The 20081-nt window shown below is 42.4% G+C and overlaps 1 protein-coding gene across 1 annotated transcript in view; it reads right to left on the bottom strand.

Annotated features, from left to right (window-relative positions):
• ST3GAL5 (ST3 beta-galactoside alpha-2,3-sialyltransferase 5) overlaps positions 1–20081 on the bottom strand; it is a 439220-nt gene that overhangs the window by 159782 nt on the left and 259357 nt on the right. The window lies entirely within an intron of this gene.

The following is a 20081-nucleotide window of genomic DNA, read 5'->3' as shown; positions in this document are numbered from 1 at the left end:
GTGTTTATTTAGGATGACTTTTGTTCTGGCTTTTTTCTGTGCTGGGGGCTTGCTAGCAGACGATGTGATCTTATTACAAGATGCGGTACGTATGCGGTACGTATCTGCGTTAGGCGATCCAAAACGGATCAGACTGGTAAGGGAGAGTGGATGTCACTTGGGTGTTTGGGGGGCGATATGTGTCCTGTAGCGGCTGTCCGGGACCTTTGGTACCGGAGGCCTGTGAAAAAAAAACTGTTTTTGATACATGCCAATGGCCTGTCCCTTACCCGCTTCCAGTTTACGGCAGTTTTTAAACTTGTCTGAAGAAGTTGGGTTTGCCAGCAAAAGAGTTTGGGACGCACTCTTTTAGAATAGATGCGGCTTCTGAGGCCGACTCGCTGGGTTTGGGTGTGATCAGGCGTTTGGGTCAGTGGAAATCTGACTGCTATAAAAGTCTTATGTGAGGCCTGATTTGGTTTGTTAGTTTTCCTTTTGGTTTTTCATTCCCCCTTTCCTTTTCCCTGTCTTTCTGTCTTGACAGGTGTTTCCAGGCCACAAATATGGATAGTTGGACATTCCTATGTTTATTGGGCCTCTAGGTGCACTGCTTGGCACCCCCTTGGTTCCAATTTGGGTCTCAAACATGGTGATGTATACTGGAGAGGCTTAAGGGGATTACAGTGGGTACAGCGGTTGCCTGAAATAGTCTCAATCAGCTGGGATGTCATGGGTCCAGTGATCCTCATTGTTCATGTAGGGGGTAATGACTTGGGTCAGATCAAGTTGGCAGAACATTTGTCCCTGATGAAGACTGATTTAGATCGCTTGAGGGGCCTCTTCACTCGGTGCTTGGTGGTTTGGTCAGAGGTGAGATCTCGCACTTATTGGAGGAACACGAGGGATGTTTCGGGGGATCGAGAGGGCCCGCCGACTCTTGAACATTCGTATATCTCGTTTCATGCACTCCCTGGGTAGTCTAGCATTTCGCCATCAGGAGTTAGAAGGCGACGACGCAGGTTCGTTGTGCCCGGACGGTTTTCACCTAAATGACATCGGACTGGATATTTTTCTGTTGGATCTGATGGATGGTGCAGAAAGGGGCTTGGCTTTGTTGGGTGGGGGTGGTCGGTGAATCGAGGAGGTCTCTTGTTTCACCTCCTTAGCGGAGCTATGGTCTTGAAGGCGGGATAGGACACCCCACATGCCCGCTGCTGGGCAGCAGGCAGGGCGTTTACAGGAAACAAGGTTTAATAATGATAGTTATGCCTTCAGGCCAATTGTTTAAAATCATTGGATATAATTAATAAAGCGGTGGCCATTCCCCAAATTTACCATCACGAAATGTTCGAGTCATTATTTATTTAAGTATATCATCTGGAGCGCATATATAAAAGGTGTGGACTTTCCATGCAGTCTCAGGTCTACACCAAGGAAATGTTGCCACCAAACACATCATCAACGGTTACAACAAAACCTACATCAAGGAAAGATATCAGATTCCTGACAGATGGCTGAGATCGGGTTTCTGCATCATTCATGATTGTACCCGGGTTCCCATGTCAATGGTATTTATCGGCTGTCATGTTAAGACTTGCTGCTTGGCAGTGTATTAAAAGGGGGATTTTACAGAGTTTAGAATTAAATCTTACACAAAACAGAATTGGACACCGTATTATTTCCTGTAGGGAAAAACATGTCCAGATACCTAATGCTACAATGGGTTATGTGTATGATGATGATTCAACGGTTGTCAGGGCTATACATTAACAAATTTATTATTTTCGTTTTCTGTTCTAAATATATATATATATATATATATATATATATATATATATATATATATATATCAGAAAAAGAATGGCGACAGCACACTGCGACACTAATGCCACCTAAACCACTAAATATAAATAAATATGCATTACTGCTAAATCTACTTGTAATAGGGAGGTTCTTAGTGCACATTTTGATCAAATTGTGTGAGCCCACCTGCCACGACAAGGCGAACCTCTGTAAGGTGGGAACCTACGCTGCACATACACCCAGAACCGGGACTAAGCCTACATATATATCTGGGGATGGTAGGAACCAGCATTGAACTGATTAAAATCACCCAGGGCAGAATGGAAGGAGTGCAAGAACAACAAGTGGAGGCCGTCACTAACCCCACATATATGGATCACATAAACAACAAAAATTTATATATATATATATATATATTTATATATATATATATATATATATATATAACCTGCATTGAGCACACTCTTCTACCTATGATCTGAGAAAAGAAACCATGCACAGGGGTCACAGCAATCGGACATTGGTGACATATCGTAGAGATGTTTCAGAAACTGTAAGGGAATGTATCCTCAGGAACTGACATAATGAAACCCCTTGCCGCCACGGACGTTTTTGGGATTTTCATTTTCACTTTTTCCTCCCCACCTTCCAAAACGCAGAATTTTTTTTATTTTTCCGAAGATATAGCCATATGAGGGTTTGGTTTTTGCGGGACAAGTTGTAGGTTTTTTCATGGCACCATTTATCGTACGATATAATATACTGGGAAAATGGAAAACATTTCTTTGTGGGGTGGAATAGGAAAAAAAAAAACAGTGATTCCTACATTGTTTCTAGGATTTTGTATTTATGGCGTTCATCGTGCGGTAAAAACGACATGTTAGCTTTATTCTGCAGGTCAATAGAATTACGGCGATACCAAATTTATACAGTTTTTGTGTTTTACTGCTTTTACAAGGAAGAAACGGATAGTTAAAACTAAAATTTATTTTGTGTCGTAATATCCCGAGAGCCATAACTTTTTTTTCTTTTTTTCGTCGATTAAATGGTATAAGGGCTTTTTTTTTTTCCGGTACGAGCTGTAGTTTAGATTAGTACAATTTTGGGGTACATGAAGCTTTTTGATCACTTTATTTCTTTTTTTGTGGGAATTTTGTTTTTCTACACCATTTGCCGTGCGAGTTAAATAACGTTATATTGTAATAGTTTGTACTTTTCTGGATGCGGCAATACCAGTTATGTTAATTTTTTCTTTTTTTACATTGCCTTTATGGGGAAAATAGGAAAAGAGGTTTTTTTGTGGACGTTCTGTCAGTAGTCTCCCTATGGGACTTGTGTTCCAGTGATAGTTGGATCGCTTGAGCCATATACAATACTAATGTATTGCAGTATATTGTAATTCTGACACACTCCTCTTAAGCCCAGGACTTACAGGAGTACAAAGAAAATAAACCTGGGGGCCTTCATTAGAACCCCCAGACTGTCATGACAACCATCGGCACCCGGCAATCGCATTACAGGGGGGGGGGGGTGCGATGCAACATCACAGGGGCCACCCTCCTGTTTTCAATAGCTTAAATGCTGCGGCCGCTTTTGACCGTGGTATCTAAAGGGTTAAAACGAACGGGATCCCATTTGTTGCGTTGAAGTGTGGGCTGACTCAAACAGCCAACAGGCTGAACTAATGGAGCGGGCTCAGCTATGAGCCCACTCCATTATCCCCACCCGACCTCTGCCGTGTATATATACAGCGGATGCCGGGAAGGGGTTAAACCAGGCTTTTATTAAAAACATTTTTTTTTTACATTTTGGTGCTTTTTTTTCATTCTTTATGTCAATTTTCACATAAAAAAATAAATAAATCTTAAAATATTGCTGATTATCCACTGGCCAATAGAGCTGACGCTTCCTGTATTCTGCAGCTCACTTGTCAACTTTGCTGTGTAGACTTGTACAGGGTCGAGAGGTCAGGGAAATTTAGTGACAGCTCTATGGCGGGAGGATACTATACACTAAACTGTCCCATGTCTCTAGGGGAGAGGGCTGTATATCACTTCCTGGAGACTGTAATAATCTAGGACATTTCTCTCCATTGACTTCCAGTTAGAAATCTACATTTTTCCAATATCAGTCCTTTATTATTAAAAAAAAACAACATAAATAAACTATACAGAATTGGTATCGCCGCGTCCGTAACGACCTGATCTACAAAACTATTTTGTTATATTATGAACGCCATAAATGAAAATAATAAACCGTACCAGAATCACAATTGTTTGGTCACTTCACCTCCCAAAAAATGGAATAGAAAGAGATCAAAAAGTCGCATGTACCTGAAAATGGTCCTGATCAAAACTACAGTTCGTTACGCAAAAAATAAGTCCTCGCACGGCTTTCTCGATGGAAAAATAAAAAAAGTGCTGGCTCTTAGAATAAGGTAACACAAAAAGTAAATGATTTATTATAAAAAAAGTATTTTATTGTGCAAACGCCATAAGACATAAAAAAAACTATAAACATCTGGTATCGCCGTAATCGTATCGCCCCGCAGAATAAAGTGAATATGTCATTTATAGCGCACGGTGAACGCTGTAGTAAAAAAATTGTAAAATTGCTGTTTTTTAGTCACCACGCCACCTAAAAATAGAATAAAAACTGATCAAAAAGCCGCATGCACCCCAAGAAAACTACAATCAATTCCTCAAGGGGTCTAGTTTCCAAAATATGGTCACTTTTAAGGGGTTTCCCCTGTACTGGTACCTCAGAAGCGACATGGCGCCCAGAAACTAATCCAGCACAATCTACATGCCAAATAGCGCTCCTGGCTTTCTGAGCTCTGCCGTTTGTCCAACCAGCAGTTTATGACCACATGTGGGGTATTGCCGTAATCTGGAGAATTTGCTTTACAAATGTTGGGGGGCTTTTTCTCCTTTATTCCATGTAAAAATGTAAAATTTGTACCTTTTATCAGAAATATGTGATTTTCAATTGCACAGCCTAATTCCACAAAATGCAGCAAAAAAACCTGTGGGGTCTAAATGCCCACTATACCCCTCGGTAAGTTCCTAGAGGGGTGTAGTTTGCCAAATAGGGTCACTTTTGGGGGGGGGTTTCCACTGTTTTGGCGCCACAAGACCTCTTAAAACCGGACATGGTGCCTAAAAAAAAAAAAAAAAAAAAAAAAAAAAAAAAAAAAAGAAGGAGGCCTCAAAATCCTCTAGGTGATCCTTTGCTTTGGAGGCCGGTGCTTCAGTCCATTAGCACACTAGGGCCACATGTTGGATGTTTCTAAAAACTGAAGAATCTGATAAACATGGAGTTGCATTTCTCTGGTTAGACCTTCTGATTTACAGAAAAAAAATTTAATACAAAGTATTTTCAGACAAAAAAAAAAAAATTTGTAAAGTTCACCTCAACTTTGCTTTAAATTCCTGTGAAACGCCTAAAGGGTTAAGAAACTTTCTAAAATGCTGTTTTGAATGCTTTGAGGGGTCTAGTTTTTAAAATGGGGTGTTTAATGGGGGTTTCTAATATAGAAGGTGCTCAAAGCCACTTCAGAACTGAACTGGTACCTAAAAAAAAAAAAAAAAGCCTTGAAATTTTCTTCAAAATATAAGAAATTGCTGCCTATGTTCTAACCCTTGTAACGTCTTAGAAAAAAATGAGAATGTTCAAACAACGATGCCAACATAAAGTAGACATATGGGTATTATTATCTGTCTTACAAGCAGATACATTAAAATTCAATTTTTTCTATATTTTGCTATTTTTCACAAATAAACACTGAATGTAAATCGACCAAATTATACCACTAACATAAATCCCAATGTGTCACAGGAAAACACATTCTCAGAATCGCTTGGATAGGTATAAGCATTCCAGAATTATTACTGCATAAACGGACACGTCAGATTTGAAATGGTCTCTAAGCCTTACGGCCCAAACTAGGCTGCGTCCTTAGGTTAAAGAGGCTCTGTCACAACATTATAAGTGGCCTATCTTGTACATGATATGATCGGCGGTGTAATGTAGATTACAGCAGTGTTTTTTTATTTTTGACGGAGTTATGACCTATTTTAGCTTTATGCTAATGAGTTTCTTAATGCCCAACTGGGCGTGTTTTACTTTTTGACCATATGGGCGTTGTGGAGAGAAGTGTATGACGCTGACCAATCAACGTCATACACTTCTCCCCATTCATTTATTCTGCACATAGTAAGGTGTGTGTGTGTCAGTGAATATACATTACCTCCAGCCAGGACGGGGGGGTGGTGTGTGTGTGTGTGTGTGTGTGTGTGTGTGTGTGTGTGTGTGTGTGTGTGTGTGTGTGTGTGTGCACATAGTGATCTTGCGTTGTTCACTATGTGCAGAATAAATGAATAGGGAGAAGTGTATGACGCTGATTGGTCAGCGTCATACACTTCTCTCCACAACGCCCACATGGTCAAAAAGTAAAACACGCAAAGTTGGGCATTAAGAAGTCATTAGCATAAAGCTAAAACAGGTCATAACTCCGTCAAAAATGATAGTTTTTCTAAATAAAAAAAAAACACCGCTGTAATCTACATTATAGCGCCGATCTCCTTATGTACAAGATAGGGCACTTATAATGTGGTGACAGAGCCTCTTTAAGGCCCTTTTACAACAGCCAAACACAGAACGCTCGTTCCCGATTATTGCCCTGTATGAGCAAACACTCGTTTATCGGCTGATTGTATCGTTTATGCAGCTTGAAATATCATCGTTGTTGACAGCACATGTTCCTGTGTGTAAACATTTAAAAAAAAGTATGATGACGAGCGATCATAGTAATGAGCGTTTGTCCCCATAGATAGCTCCTTGATTGGCGCTCCTCTACGCGGCCCACGTCAGGCCGTGTAAGAGGACCCCTACAGTCATATCATATAATCCAGACCTGCGTTCACATTTCGGCAGGCTTCAGAGCTGAAATTACCCAGCATTCCAGGGGCGGGAAAACATAGATGCAATCGAATCGCCAGTAGGATGATGCCTATTTTGAAGTAGCAAAGCGCAGCTGCACAGGTTGAAGAATGTCCACCGCTGCAGCATTCCCTGCTTATACAGAATGCTCTGGAGATTTGCATTCTGGGGAAAAATCTGATGTGGAAACGTTAACTCCGGTAAACTCTTAGGAGCATGTCTGACAACAAGCCGTCGACTGTTTCCAATAACAAGCAGCAGAATGCAGTGAGTTTAGACCTGGAGCATAATACAGGCTGTAATTCAAAATCAGTAGAAGATAAGTAATGTGATGTATTTATAGGGTTACTCAACGGTTTATGTAAATTAATTACATTCAGAAACTAACATTGTGTTCAAAAGTGAACATTAGTTGTAATTTTGGAATCCAACTGCATGAACTTTTACCAGTGATGTCCTCTTCCCTATACTTGGATCGATTTTCCTATCCCAAGCACAGACACATTAGGGCCACTTAACCTTACAGCATTTTTGGAGTATAAGGACACATGAACGCATGGGGAACATATACACTCTATGCAGAAATTTGATCCCAGGACTACGAGGTAACTGTTGTAACCACTGAGCCACTCTTCCTGCATGGAAACATGAGGTCTCCTGATTTACATAGCAAACCTAGATTTGTATATTTGCTTTTCTCTCTTGTTGGCTAACATCTGGCCCAACAAGTAGTGACAGGAAGAGAACTTTGGTTGACCTTAATGAACCACAAGGAATTCAAACCAGGGTATTTCACGAGAGCTGCCACCACAGAACAGACTGGATATATATTTATTCAAATGCAACACGTTTCGAAGATTAAACAGTTGGATCAATCAGGAAACGCGTTGTGTGTGTCAACTTGATGCATTTTACTTTGGACTATATCCAGTTCCTTCAATGGTGGCAGCGACCGTGAAATACCCTGGCATGCATTACTTGTGCTAGGGCTATCATTGGAGGAGTAGCCACGTGTCTTTTGAGGATCGGTCCTTCTGAAGAACATGGCTTTACCAGTGTTGTGTCTGGTTGATGCACAACATAGAAAGGTGAGCAGCTTCACATGGTGGTACCTTACCATTTATATTTACACACCTTACCATGGAGTCCCCATGTTGAGATCTTTTTGTTAGTTGATTTTCAGACTGTAGACCAAAATTGTTGATTCGATGTGTGGTCATTTTGTAAATACATTGTATTACTGGTACTGATCCTGGAATAAAGTCCATTTACAATTCTGCTGGTTGCTATTGGAAACTGTCAACAACCTTGTCGACAGACAGACACTCTCCTAGCATCTTAAAAAGGATCTATCTCAAATTAGCATAACTCAAAAATTGCTCATAACTTGCTCAAAAATTACAGTTTTTCAAAATAAAAACCACGGTTATCTACATTACAGATTATGTAGGAGATAGGGCAATAATAATGAGGTGACAGAGCCTCTTTAAATGAACTCCTTAATTGCAGGGGGACAGTTAGTTCTTCCTTCATTAGGGTCTTCTTACATGGCTGGTAGTGGACCAGGCGAAGGTCTATGGGACAGCTCGTTGATCGGCACTCGCTTGCTCCTTTCACAATGAGCTATGTACGGTAATCAAGTGCTCGGTGCTGCGATCGCACATCCCCATACAATTCTATAATGTCTGCTGACAACAATAATATTTTTGACTGCATAAACGATACAATCAGCCAATGACCGGCGTTTGCTCGTTCAGCGGCTGATTGTTGCCCTGCTAACAAAAGACAATGATCGGGAACGGGTGTTCTGTGAACACTCCTTTACGCGATAATTGGCTGGTGTAAAAGGGCCTTTACTTTAAAGGGAATGTGTCGCTATAATTTTTTTTTTTCAGTTAAACCGTTAGTATTTAAGAGATTAAGCATTGTTTTAATTTTTTCACAATTCAGGAAATATTATAAATTAGATTCTAATTTATAACATTTCCATGTGCTGGTCACTAGAGGGAGCAATTCCCAAAATTGCAGCATTGCAATGTGGTAAAGCAACCTCATTGCTTTATGCTGCAAATTTGGTGTAGACACACACGCTCTAGTGAGCTCACACAATCCCCCCTCCCTTATCCTGGCTAGTGCCAGGAGAAGGAGGTGGTTGAATCTTCTAATCCTCCTACACTGTGCATTCGCTCAGAAAATGGCAGCACACAGTGTAGGAGGATTAGATACAGTGGTAATCAGACAGAATAACACAAACATAATACACACATCACATACACAAACATAACTTACCTGCTCCTGCCGCCGCTGCTGCCTCCGATCCTACTCCTCGCGTCTTCGCTGCCTGAAACATATGTCCGGAAGCCGCAACCGGAAGTAGTCACCTTACTGTCCGGCCGCGGCTTCCAGTCCACATGAAAATGGTGCCGGATGTCGCTCTGCAGAAGACCTTCCTTTTGGACTGTGTGGGAGCGGCGCATGCGCCGTTCCCACACAGACGGCGTGCACCATAGTGAATGGAACGGCTCCCGTTCGCATTCTCTATGGGGATGTATGTGCCGCATTCCATCTCTGTATGTGTCGTTAATCGACACATTCAGAGATGAAAAAAAAAAATGCCAGCCCCCATAGAGAAGTAAAAAGAAGAAAAAAGTAAAACACAAAAACACAAATAAATAAAATGTATTTTAATAACATACTGAAAGCAAATTTATATCCAAAAAAATGTTTTCGCGGCACCTTCCCTTTAAAGTGTCGTGTACAGTTGGCGCCTCTCAGAATAAAAATCACTAACATTTCTATAGCTGCCAAGAAGAAGTCTGCTGCTCATAAAACGTACATTATGTAATGAGCCAAGGAAGAAATATTAAGAAATGCAAATCCTTTCCGCAGCCTCATAAATCTGTGAATCGCATTGTATAAATGTTTATAAACACCACAGCGGAGCAGACATCGAATTATAATCCTTGTTGCTTTGGATGTGATTGACATCTCGCTGACCTTGGCCAAGTCATGGCTCCACATTCAGAAAACAATGTGCTAAAAAGCCAGGGTAAATAGCTCACCTGTACGGTCATTAAACAGGAAAACGCTTGTTACATTGTATTCTGGTTACACCCTGCTGCTTATTATGGGTCAGACAAGCGCTTGGAGAGTCCACGGATCAGTGAACCTTATGAAAAGTGTGACTGAGGAGGCTATTATACACCTTCGTGTCCTTTTGGCCTCCGGCTGAAATACATCTGTAAACCACGCGCAAAAAAAAAAAAAGCATGGAATAGCTTCATAAACTAAGCTATTCCATCCTACAGAGTCCAGTAAAAAGTATATTCACGTTAAAGTATACATTTCTGGAACTCCCCCGGCGTACACACTAAACAGACATCACAGACATGATGTGAACAGGGCCTTATGGTGCTCTGCAGCAGCTGAGGTGTGTATGAGGCCCAGTTCACACAGAGTTTTTGAAGCAGATTTTGACGAGGAAACCAAGGTCTTTTTTCCGCTGCAGTATTTAGCCACTTGCAGTAAAAAAAAGTGACATGCTCGTTGTTGCTGTAGTTCCGCCTCTGACCTCCCATTGAGATTAATGGTAGGCAGAAAAAGCATTTTTCGTCCGTGGCGCTCAATGGCCGCAGGCAAAAAAATGCAGCGAGAATCATGGCAAGAGTTTGCAGGCAGGTCAAAATCTGCCTTAAAATTCGTGAATGAATTTTGCGGCATATTTTTTCAACTGAAAAAAACCTCAGTGTAAACAGGGCATTATAATGTTCTGCAGCAACGAAGGTGTATATTTTAATGTTCTGCAGCAGCTGGTACACAGATCTGTAGAACACACACTGCAGCCACAGAAAAAAAGAATGTTTTTTTTTATTTTTTTAAAACATGGGGGAGCACAAAGGCAATTAATCAGTGGTTGGCACAAGAAGAACTTTCTGCAAAAATGTTCTGTGACAGACTGTTTCTGCCTGAAGAGATAAACATAGTCTATGTAGCGTGACTTACAGTTGAAAACATAAGTTTCCATACACTTTAGGCCCTGTTCACACGGAGTTTTTTGCAGGAGGAAAATTCCTCCTGTAAAAACTGACCCTGGAGGTTTTCATGTTTGATGTGGTTTTTGACGTGGTTTTTGACGTGGTTTTTGAGGCGGTTTTCCAGGCGGTTTTTCAGGCTGTTTTTGCCGAGGTTTTCACACGCATGAGGCTGGGTTCACACAACCATGTTACGTCCATAATGTACGGAACGTATTTCGGCCGGAAGACCCGGACCGAAGACAGTGCAGGGAGCCGGGCTCCTAGCATCATAGTGATGTACGACACTAGGAGTCCCTGCCTCTGCGTGGAACTACTGTCCCGTACTGTAATCATGATTACAGTACGGGACAGTTGTCCTGCAGCGAGGCAGGGACTCCTAGCGTCGTACATCACTATGATGCTAGGAGCCCGGCTCCCTGCACTGTCTTCGGTCCGGGTCTTCCGGCTGAAATACGTTCCGTACATTACAGACGTAACATGGTCGTGTGAACCCAGCCTGACAGCCTTCTGTCAACGGATCTGTCACCATTGAAATGAATGGTGATGCAAACGGAACTTACTTCACACTTGCCTTTCCGTTGAGGGGTTCCCCTGACTGAAAGCACCGACGGAACCCCTGAGCAGAAACCACGCTGATGTGAACAGGCCCACATTAAAAAAAACATTGTTTTCTGTTTGCATCATCATTGACTTCAATGCTGATGGATCCGTTGCTAATGGGATTCCCTACACTGCGGTATTGGTTCAGTCGAAACGACAGAACCCTTTGCACAACGGGGACAAACAGAAACCATTAGCAACGGATCTGTCACCACTTCACACTTGCCTTTCCGTTGAGTGAAAGCACCGACGGAACCCCTCAGCGGAAACCACGCTGATGTGAACAGGCCCACATTAAAAAAAAAAAAAGTATACTTACTTCTTGAATCAATTTCCCAACATCAATGTCCATTCGGTGGTACACCTCTGCTGTCGTCATTTCTGTTCCTGAAATGTTAAAAAAAAATAAAAAAGAGATGACATACATGAACAACTGCATAACAAAATTAAAAATAAAAAAATTGAAAAAAAAAATCTAAAAAAAAAATAAAAAAAAAAATTCTAAAAAAAAAAATGCACAGCTCCATACATGTATAGCATGTATGGAACATAGGAGCAAGTGCACTTACTTGTATTTGGATGCAGGACTTCGGTTTTCTGTATCCCTGAGTTCTGTCCACGATGTTTTTCAGCCTCCACGAGCAGACAGGAAATGACAGCCCCTTTCTGGGCTGGACTAGCAGCAGGAGACTGCAAGAAACTCCTCCAAAACTCTCGGCAATATACTCGTCAGAAAACACCTCACTAGTTCGAGGTGTTTTTTGACGTGTCCCCATTGCTTTCAATGCGGTTTTGGACGCGGAAACCGCATCAAGAAGGGTCATGTCCCTTCTTTTTGCCGCGAGGCGTTTTTTTTACTCGCGGTAAAAAAACGCCTCCGTCTCCCATTGAAATCAATGGGAGTCATTTTGGGTCGTTTTTGGCGCGTTTTCCGACGCGTTTTCCGCGTCAAAAAACGTGTCAAAAAACTCTGTGTGAACAGGGCCTTAGCCGTTCATTAAATCTCAGTTTTTCACAATCCCTGACATTTAAAAAGAGGCTCCGTCACCACATTATAAGTGGCATATCTCCTACATAATCTGATCGGCGCTGTAATGTAGAGAACAGCAGTGGTTTTTATTTTGAAAAGCGATCATTTTTGAGCAAGTTATGAGCAATTTTAGATTTATGCTAATTACTTTCTTAATGATTAACTGGGCGTTGTACAGAGGAGTTTATGACGCTGACCAATCAGAGCCATACACTTCTCATTGTTCCAGCCCAGCTTCTTTCAATGCACAAACACACTGTAACAATGGGCTGGAACAATGAGAGGCGTATGACGCTGATTGGTCACCGTCATACACTCCTCTGTACAACGCCAGTTGGTCATTAAAGGGGTTGTCCGAAATACCATCATATTTTCAAAAACCCCTTTAATGCATGTAATTTATAAATGTAAATACATTTGTAATATACTTACATTTTCCAAAGTGGCCCCGTTTCCAGATCCTGCCGTGGGGAACTTGACGGGTGACGTCTCTCTGCACTGGCTCTGCCGCTTTGTTGATCTTGAATTATTTTCCAGGTATACGACACGGCACTTGTGACATGGTGTATATCGGCTTGTTCTGTTGTAACGCGCATGCACGGCCCCTGCTCTTATCTCGAGAACATCAGGGACCGCGAGAACAGCAGTGACAGCGAATTACGGGCTGTGAGGCAGAACAAGCCGATATACACCACGTGACAAGTGACGTGTCGTATACCCAGCAAAGAATTCAAGATCAACAAAGCGGCAGAGCCAGTGCAGAGAGTCACCAGTCAAGTTCCCCACGGCAGGATGTGGAAACGGGGCCACTTTGGAAAATGTAAGTATTTTACAAATGTATTTACATTTATAAATGGCATGCATTAAAGGGGTTTTTGAAAATATGGTGGTATCTCGGACAACCCCTTTAAGAAACTAATTAGCAATTTTAGATTTATGCTTATAACTTGCTCAGAGCCTCCTTTCTCACACACGTTTTTTTTCAGTTCTGCCAATACATTTTCTTTGGGATTGAGGTCAGGGCCTTGTGATGGCCCCTCCATTACCTTCACTTTGTGGCTCTTAAAGGGAATGTGTCGCTAAATTTTTATTTTTTTTAGTTAAACATTTATTATTGGAGTGATTACACATTTTAATTTTTTCACAAGTCAGGAAAGATTATAAATTAGATTCTAATTTATAACATTTCCATGTGCTGGGCACTAGAGGGAGCAGTTCCCAAAATTGCAGCATGGTCAATGTGGTAAAGCAACCTCATTGCTTTATGCTGCAAATTTGGGGTAGACACACTCTAGTGTCCTCACACAATCCCCCCTCCTTTATTCTGGCTAGTGCCAGGAGAAGGAGGGGGTTGAATCTTCAAACCTCCTACACTGTGTGCAACCATTTTCTGAGCGACTGCACATCGTAGGAGGATTAGATACAGCGCTCAGCAGACAGTATCACACGCACATAATACACACATCACATACACGAACATAAATTACCTGCTCCTGCCGCCGCCTCCGCTCCTATTCCTTGTGCCTTCGCTTCCTTGAACATATGGCCAGAAGCCGCGGCTGGAAGTAGTCATCTTACTGTCCGGCAGCGGCTTCCGGTCCACATGAAAATGGCGCCGGATTTCGCTCTGCGAACGAGCTTCGTTTTGGTCTGTGTGGGAGCGGCGCATGCGCCGTTCCCACACAGACGGCGTAGGCTGCAGAGAATGGAACGGCTCCCGTTCGCATTCTCTATGGGGTTGTATGTGCCGTATTCCATCTCTGTATGTGTCGTTAAATCGACACATACAGAGATGAAAAAAAAATGGAAGCCCCCATAGGGAAGTAAAAGAAAAAAGTAAAAAGTAGAACACAAATAAATAAATGTTATTTTATTATCATACTAAAAGCAATATGATAAAAAAATAATTTCATGACACCTTCCCTTTAAAGGGAGTCTGTCACCAGAATGTTCATATTAAACTGATAACAGGGATTGTACAGGAGACTAACCTGTTTCTAACATTTATTTTAGCTTTCTGCTTACTGCCTACTTTTTAGAGAAATACATTTTGTTAACTTTATGCTAATGAGCACTTCGGTGCAATGAGGGCGTCACCGTTGCTCCTATGTCGCTCCCCAGTTCAACCCCCCTCCCTTCTTACATTGAATGGCAGGGGCCAGGCAACGTAATCGGCGTGTTCATGCCTGGCCCGTACTCTCTAACGCGCACCCGTCCCTGTTCTTTACTCGGCGCATAATGCACCGTGCCTCTGCAAGTTGGAAGTGCTGGATGAGCAAAGACACTTCTACTCTCTGAAGTGGGAGGAGAGGGTGGTGTTCAAGTTATGCCTCAATTCCGCATGCCCCGATGGTTACATATATAAAATGATTACGTGGGTTGCATAAATATAGGAATGATGGGGGTCATCATCCCTGTGTATTACCCCCATCATCCCTGTGTATAACCACCATCATTCCTGTATATAACCTCCATCATCCCTGTATAGGATGTGGGTAATACAGTGTTGATGGGAGTTATATACAGGGATGATGGGGGTTATGTACAGGGATGATGGGGTTTACACAAAGGGATAATGGCGGTTAAACACAGGGATGATGGAGTAATATACAGGGATGATGGAGTAATATACAGGGATGACGGGTGTTCTATTGTCCCTGTGTATTATCCCATCATCCCTGTATATAACCCTCATCCCCGTGTGATAATTACTGGGTGTGAGTGACCGTGCAGGGAGCTGGGTGCCTGTAATCACAGCAGAGAATGACCTGTGAAAATAGAGGGGCGTGGCAGTATGCAAATAGCGGAGATGCTATTCGAGGAAGGGGTGTAAGCTGTCTCCTCAGCTGCAGCAAGGGATCATGGGTATGGTGGGTTACAAGACAGGAAACAGCCAGGACCAGGAGCAAGGGATGTAAGCAAACAGGAAGAGCAGCAATGACGATTGAGATCAAACAGAGACTGGTTGGAAGGTTAGTAGGGGGTTTTAGGGAAGGCAAACCAAGGTTGGGGGAAATATTTTCGAATTTTTATTTTTCCTGTCCAACCCCTTTAAAAAAAACAAAAGGCAATGAATTCAATAGTGTACTTGGCCTTTAACCCCTTAATGACCACCAATACATCTTTTCACGGCGGTCATTAGTGGGATTTATTCTGATGCAATAGCCTTTTCACGGCGCTGCATCAAAATAAATAAACAGAGCAGGGAGCTGTTAAATCTCCCTGCTCTGATACCAGAGGTAGCTGAGGGCTAGGGTAATCCCTGCTTGAACGAGTGAGATCGATAGTAGTATCGATCTCACCCGTTTAACCCCTCAGATGCGGTGCTCAATAGCGTGCGCCGCATCAGAGTTGTTTTTGGGAGAGGGAGGGAGCTCCCTCTCATCCAACTGACACCCGGCGATAAGATCACCGAGTGTCTGTGTCTCCGATGGAAGCCGGGGGCCTAATAAAGGCCCCCCAGGTCTGCCCGTAGTGAATGCCTGCTAGGTCATGCCAGAGGCATGTCCTAGCAGATGCCTGTCCGTTTTAAACGGACAGGCAGTAATACACTGCAATACAGAAGTGTTGAAATGTAATATGCGATCATCCAATCGCTTTTATAATAAAGTCCACTAGTGTGACTAGTAAAAAAATAAGTTTAATAAAGTTAATAAAAAATTTAGAAAAATTAAAAAAAACACTTTTTCCCCATACAAACTGCTTTGCTATTAAAAAACCTCAAAATAAAGCAAAAAAGTTACACATATTTGGTATCGCCGCGTCCGTAACGACCCCGAATATAAAGATATGACATTATTTAGCCCGCACGGTGAACGCCGTAAAAAATGTAAAACAATGGATAAATTGCTATTTTCTGTTAATCCTGATTTAAATTTTTATTTTTTTTTTATTTTTAAGAAAAAGTTATGAAAGTCGCATCTACTCCAAAATGGTACTAATAAAAACTACAAGTCGTCTCGCAAAAAAAACCAACTCATATACAACTGCAACGGCGGGATAAAAAGAGTTACGGCTCTTCAAATATGGAGACAAAAAAAACTAATAATTAAAAAAAACAAAAAAAATATATATGTTTTCACTGTGTAGTAAAGTAGTAAAACATACAAAATCTATACAAATTTGGTATCTTTGCAATCGTAACAACCCGTTGGATAAAGTTAGTGTTATTTATACCACACGGTAAACGGCATAGATTTAGGACGCAAAAAAAGTGTGGCAAAATGTCAGGTTTTTCTAGCCCCCCCCCCCAATAAAGTTAATCAATATGTACCCCAAAACGGTGCTATTAAAAAATACAGCTTGTCCCGCAAAAAACAAGCCCTTATACAGTTATGACGGAAAAATAAAAAAGTTATAGCTCTTCGAATGTGACAATGGAAAAACTTAAAAAAATGGCTTGGTCATTAGGGCCCAGAATGCAAGCAGGGGGAAGGGGTTGAAAGCTATATAAACCTTTAAAGGGAATTTGTCGCAAATTAATTTTTTTATTTTTTTAAGTGTCGTTACTTATTTCTATTATATTTTCTAAATTTTCTGCTGTATTTTTTTTTTTCTTCCATATGGTGGATAGTATTAAAAATTAAATAAGAATTTGACATGTTTTCCTATGTTGGCCACCAGAGGGAGCACTTCCCAGAATTACAGCAAGGTGAATAAGGCAAAGCAACTTGGCTCACAGCTGCCGTAAATGTGGGAGGCACTCACCCCCCCCTCCTACAAGCCAGGAAAAGGTGTCTTCAAATTGCTAAGCAGTGTCCGGCTGTCATTTTGGGTGTGATTCTGCAGCTGGCAGATGTTATAGGACACACCAAAAGGCTAAGGGTATGTTCACACGCTTACTAAACAAAGGGAAACCAGATCCTGATTTTCAGCCATTTTTTAATCAAACTCGCGTTTTTTACTGCCGTTTCTCTATGAAGTCAATGAAAAACGGCTCCAAAAACATCCCAAGAAGGGATGTGCACTTCATTTTGGCGGGCGTCTTGCGGTTTTTTACGTGCTGTTTTTGGAAAACGACAACGTAAAAAACGCCCCGTCGGAACAGACCACCATATTTCCCATTGAAACCAATGGGCAGATGCTTGCAGGTGTTCTGCTTCCGATTTTTTTAGCTGAAAATATTGCGTGTGAACATACCCTTAGAATGATGAAAGTGAATGACTGTTAAAGAGGCTCTGTCACCAGATTTTCAAACCTCTATCTCGTATTGCAGCAGATAGGCGCTGCAATGTAGATTACAGTAACGTTTTTTTTTTTTTTAAAAAAGTTAAGTACAAGTGGGCGTGTATTGTGTGTGTAACATCTGGCCGTTTTTACTTCTTTTACTAGCTGGGCGTTGTGAATAGAAGTGTATGATGCTGACGAATCAGCATCATCCACTTCTCTTCGTCAACACCCAGCTTCTGGCAGTGCACAGACACACAGCGTGTTCTCCAGAGATCACGCTGTGACGTCAATCCTGCCCCAGGTCCTGCATCGTGTCGGACGAGCGAGGACACATCGGCACCAGAGGCTACATCGACTTACCTGCAAACGCAGATGCTGCTGCAGAATCAACTGTAGCCTCTGTCGCCTGGTGCCGATGTGTCCTCGCTCGTCCGACACGATGCAGGACCTGGGGCAGGAAGTGACGTCACAGCGTGATCTCTCCAGAACACGCTGTGTGTCTGCACTGCCAGAAGCTGGGTGGTAACGAAGAGAAGTGGATGATGCTGATTCGTCAGCATCATACACTTCTATTCACAACGCCCAGCTAGTAAAAGAAGTAAAAACGCCCAGCTAGTAAAACAAGTAAAAACGGGTTTGAAAATCTGGTGACAGAGCCTCTTTAAATACACGGCGTGTGAACCTGTTGACTGCAAAAAAAATTTTTTGCACATTTTACGTGACAAAAACACATAAAAAAACCGCTTGATTACACTTGATTTTGCGTGTTGGTGTGTGTGTTGCTCACCGCTGATTCTTCATAACAGCTGATAAGCGGCTATGAAGTATCAGCGGCGCCCGTGCACACTCCGCTCTGCTACACGCACGCACACGGTTAAAGTCTTAAAGGGATCGTCCAGGAAAACATGGCGCCGCACCTGTCCTCAGGTCGTGTGTGGTACTACAGCTCTGTCCTATTCACTTCCATGGAGGTGAACTGCAATACCAGACACAACCTGAGGACAGGCGCGGCGCTGTGTCGCCAATCCGGACACCCCTTCTGTCCTGAGATGACCCGACGAGGGAGGCGGGTGTCAGAGCCACCCACCGACATCACTGCAGACAGAACCACACAACTACAGCATGAGGGCAGGGCTTGTCCTGAGTGCATTGTCTCTTGTTATGGACAGATTTATAGTCACATGAACCCCGTCTGCATCAGAACCGGTAACCTAGGTCCAATCACATGACAGAGGGGGATCACCAAAAACCCTGTGCACCCTCAGCCCGTCCATCCAGACCCTTCCTGGTTATATCGGCTTCTGGGAAAGCTGGGTGACCACCATTACCCCTCCTACTGGAGTGTGAGAGGTTCATTAGTCACATCCCCAAACAGTCTCAGCACAACTAGAGAGATTTACCGTTCAGGGGTCTGGGAAAGCTGGGTACCACACTAACAGCGGGCATTTTGTTATCACCCAGCTTTCCCAGGACAGGAACGTGTGATAAAAACCTGAATCACTGGTCGAGGAGAAAAACTCACCTCCCCCAGGACACCGGCAGACACCACAACACCAACTGTCGCTACACAGGGGGGACGCACAGTCACATCATGTGTGGACGGCAGACATCACAATACATAGAAGGATAAGCTGCGTCCTTTATACAGAGTCTCCTGCACGACTACACGGGTGGGGTCACGAGAGCGGCGGTCTGTGAGAGCGAGAGAGGGAGGGACAGACAGAGACACACACCTTACCTGCAGTGCAGCTTGTCTTCATAATGGCGCCTGCTATCTCCCTGCAAACAGCTTCTCTGCTGTGTGACTGACCTGCGTCTGCGCAGTACAGAGCCAGATAGCAGAGGGAATGGAAGGGAGCCGTTCATTGACTCCTATACATTGTAGCAGCCCCCATAGAGAAGTAAAAGTATGAATACATTAAAAAGTAGAAAGTGACAAGTAAATTTTTGGTTTACATTATATTAAAAGCAATATAATAAAAAAAAAACAAAAAAAAAAAAAAACATGACACCTTCCCTTTAAGTGTGTTTTTTTTCTTTTTAAATAAACAGCTCAGTCAGTGTGATTGGTGCAACTTTATAGGTTTTTTTATTAAAAATTAGTTTTACTTTTGTTAGATGCAGCTGCTCTGTATTCGCTATACAGAGAAGCTGTATCGTTCGCTGTGCCCTGGATCAATCAGTCCCGCGGACCTGCCGGGTTCAGGGTCAGCGGGGGATCCACCTGTAATCATATCTAAGGTCATAATTTTGTGTGAGATTACATGTGGATCCTGCGTGGAACCGCTGTCACTGAATCCGACAGTCCCGTGGACCTGACGGGTACAGGATTTAGCGAACGATACAGCTGCACTGTATAGAGAATACAGAGCAGCTGTATCTTAAAAAGTTAAACAAATTTTTTAAATAAAAAACTTTAAAATTGCACTAATCACACTGACTGACCTTTTTATTTCAATTTAAAACAACAATGTTCCCGTTTTCAGAAAGCTAGCAGCGATCGAGGCCCCATGTACATGACCGTA

The sequence above is a fragment of the Rhinoderma darwinii genome, chromosome 1, assembly GCF_050947455.1.
Source record: "Rhinoderma darwinii isolate aRhiDar2 chromosome 1, aRhiDar2.hap1, whole genome shotgun sequence".
NCBI classification, from domain to species: Eukaryota; Metazoa; Chordata; class Amphibia; order Anura; family Rhinodermatidae; genus Rhinoderma; species Rhinoderma darwinii.
This window is presented reverse-complemented; position numbering and strand designations above follow the sequence as displayed.